The sequence below is a fragment of the Thunnus thynnus genome, chromosome 1, assembly GCF_963924715.1.
Source record: "Thunnus thynnus chromosome 1, fThuThy2.1, whole genome shotgun sequence".
NCBI classification, from domain to species: Eukaryota; Metazoa; Chordata; class Actinopteri; order Scombriformes; family Scombridae; genus Thunnus; species Thunnus thynnus.
This window is the reverse complement of record NC_089517.1, coordinates 1,259,626-1,263,125: the sequence shown is the minus strand read 5'-3', so window position 1 is coordinate 1,263,125 and position 3,500 is coordinate 1,259,626. Positions and strand designations below refer to the sequence as shown.

The window sequence follows — 3,500 nt, the reverse complement described above, 5'->3', positions numbered from 1 at the left end:
GAGCAGCAGAGGAATGTGAGTCTGTGCTGTTTTCAACTGTACACGCCTCAGAAATGAAACAGAGGAATTTTCCTCGGGGGGGTTTATCTTATCAGTGTTTATTGTAAGCACCATCTAGTTTTCTCTGTTGACTTTAACAGATTGACTCAAGCTGTCGGCCGAGTGCCAGCAGGCTGTTGTGCGTTTCCAAATTGGCACAGAGCGCTTAGAAAAGATGGATATTAAAACGACAGAATTCCTCCACATCTCCACATCTGATCTGGGATCCAGTGTTAGATTTGGCTCTCAGCGGGCAGATTAAAACAGGAGGGATTACTAACAACATCCAGTCTCTTGAAGGAATACTTCATCTAATATATGATTTATGTGTCAGTTACTCGACCCTCGAATTCTTAAATCATAGACAAAAAGTTCACATGCATTCTTTTACAAAAAGAGTTTCCACAGATGTTTCTGGAACAATAACATTGAACTGAAATTCATGCTAACAACTGCTAATACGTAGCAATACAAGTGTTTTAAAAGAGGCGTGCAGCATCCGTCATGGTCACACGGTTATTCATCCCAAACACACAACAGCAGTTCAGTCAGTGTAGAAATGATCAGACGGTAATGAATATATGATAATATTGCTGGCTGTTTGTACCTAGCATTTCATAAAAAAGAAGAATAATGTCCATTAACTCTGCTGCATTAACAGAAATACATACATAATCTCATAGAACATGTTCAGAAAATAGCATTTAAAAGACATCCTGCACATTTCCAGCTCTGTATTAATATTCTGGGGCTCTACTAGAATAAAAACTCCTTATTTATCTTCTACTGGTCCTTTATGCAGCCCCTCAGTTCAGCCTCTGTCTGAAACAGGCCGTTTTAGCTCCTGTCTCTTTAAGGCCCCGCCTCCTGATGAGCCCACTCTGTTCTGATTGGTCAGTTTTCAGGAAGCTTCCTCCGGCTCCGGAGGCTACGTAAACAAACTATAGTAGCAGGATTTCACTTCTTTTTCTCCTTCTTTACTCCGAATGTCAACTTCTCAAATCCATCCGTACATGTTGGAGCTGAACAACACATGGAAACACCTTAGCAACCGCCTTAGCAACCATCTTAGCAACCATCTTAGCAACCCAGGCTACAGAACAGACTGTTTATGAGCATGTGCAGTAAGCCGACATTGCGAACGAAGCGTTCAGAGCAGGTTGACGCCCTGAGTTTTGACTTGCAGGCAGCATTTCTACATATGTTCGCCTCAAGCTTTGACCGTGTTTAACATCCGATATCAGAACTGAATATTAATAACAGAAAACCACATATATCATGATATGTCCCCTTTAAAGTTTTGTTTAGTGGAAAAGATGCTTCCAGAGATTCAAACAAACATGTCGAACATCACAGTGAATAATAATAATAATAATAACAGTTAGCATGTTGCTAATCTTTCAAGCTGCTGGCTCAGCTATATGTTCATACGCTTGATGAAGATTCATGTCAGTGAGTCCAGTCGCCAAACTGTTTCTCTGCCGCTAACCTCAGTAAATACTTACTCACTTCCAAATCATATTTTTTTATTCCACTATTACAACCAGACTTCTACCACAGCTGCTGCCGCTCCTGTCTCACTGTGTTTACTGCTGCTGCTTTAACTATTAACGTCAGTACAAAACAGAAGCAAAACAACAACATAAAAATACAACACAAAGTCAGACAGACTGCCAAGTCCAGATTACCACTTCTGGAGAAAAACCTCACATCCAGAACGTCTGAATGTCCGGGCTTGTTCGGTTAACCACTGTGCACTTGCAAGCTTTGAAAAGCGCCAAGAGTTTCACAAACGTCCTGCAGCTCAGACGACGCGTCCAGCAGGAGACTTCAGAGCTCAAACCATCCACTTAAGACTGTTGTTTCTGTTCATTTGTCAGTTTGGCATCGAAAACTGGAAACTGTAAATCCGTCTGCCAGAATGACTGAAAGACCACAGAAACACATTTCAAATGTTTTCTCTGATCAGGTCTTTTACACATAATGTCATGATTTTACTGAGCTGCACATTAATGTTTGATTATTTAATTTGTTGTGTTTTATTTGATTCAGGAGGAGACCTGCTGAGTCAGCTGGGGAGGAGGAGGAGGAGGAGGAGGAGCTGGGCCTCCTCCTCCTCCTCCTCCTCCTCCTCCTCCTCCCTGCAGCCTCCCACAGCTCATTATCAGGGAGCCGAAACCAGACGATTCCTCCTCTCATTGACCCCAAACATCCAGCAGACAGACAGCTCACTGCCGAACAATCTTCATCAATGAGTCAATCACACCATCATCATCCTCTCTGTAGTCTGAAATAATGCTTTTCAATGTGTTGTTTAATAGTTTTGTATTGTTAGAATGAAGAAAAAATATCATAAATGGCAGCTGAGGAGACACGTCTTCATCAGGTCAAACATGTTGACCTGATGAAGATCCGAGTAGGATGGAAAACGTTGCCAGATAGTGACACTATTGTCCAGAAAGTCCTGAATCTAAACCACTCTGGGATCAACAGGAAGTATCTCTAGAAGGCTGCAGATAAGATGAAACTCAACGTGTTTAAAGACTCAACGCGTCGAACGCCACGAGAGCTTCACGTTGGAGGAATCAGCAGAAGAAAAGCAGGAGTACGGTTACGTGGTTTTCCTTCCACAGCTCGCTCTCGTTACGTGTTATTATGTGTGAAGAGCAGCTGACATGAGAGCCGAGTTCAGCCTTCACTCAGTCTGAAACCACAGAAGAAGAACAACACGCCGGTCCGACCTGCGGAGGACGGAGACGTCGCTTCAGTTATTCACACTCTGTCTCTTCAAACTCTCCAGAATCAGACGACTGATCTTTATTTCTAGATCAGAACACAACAGAGTGTGAACGTTGATTGGATGTGTTTTCCTGAAATGCACCATGGGAGTCGTAGTTGACTTCTCTCCCTCAGTTTTTATGTTCACAGGCTTGTAGCTTCGACTTTTTATCAAAGAACCAGATGTTTTATCACGCTTCCATAGAGCTGCTCAGTCGAGCCCTTCCTGCTGGAACTCTGTTAGACTTTCAAAGTGTTGGAACGAACGGATCAAATAAAACATTAATCACAGCTGCTCCTTTCCAATGATTGTGTGTGTGTGTGTGTGGGGGGGGGGGGAATGCTTCTTTGGGCCAGTGTGCATGACATGACGAACAGGAAGTTGTAATTACACAGTTAGACCACTATGTTATATTGGCCTCACAGCCTGGAGGGTCAGTGTTCCACCTCCAGCTCTGCACCAGGATAACATGTAGTGGACCAGTCTGCCCACTGAAACCACCAACTACCCGTCACACGGCAACAAGTCCACCTCCAGACCGTAACTGAACACACTGCCGGTCACATGACACATATACCTGAACACGCTGCTAGTCACATGACACATATACCTGAACACGCTGCTAGTCACATGACACATATACCTGAACACGCTGCCGGTCACATGACACATATACCTGAAC

The 3,500-nt window shown here is 43.5% G+C and overlaps 1 long non-coding RNA gene across 1 annotated transcript; it reads left to right on the top strand.

The window, feature by feature from the left end:
• The first annotated feature begins 2,182 nt into the window (after nt 1-2,182).
• On the top strand, nt 2,183-3,108 carry LOC137189032 (uncharacterized). Its single transcript, XR_010929576.1, has 2 exons — nt 2,183-2,434; nt 2,478-3,108. It is a non-coding gene; the product is annotated as an uncharacterized lncRNA (long non-coding RNA).
• The last annotated feature ends 392 nt before the right edge of the window (nt 3,109-3,500 follow it).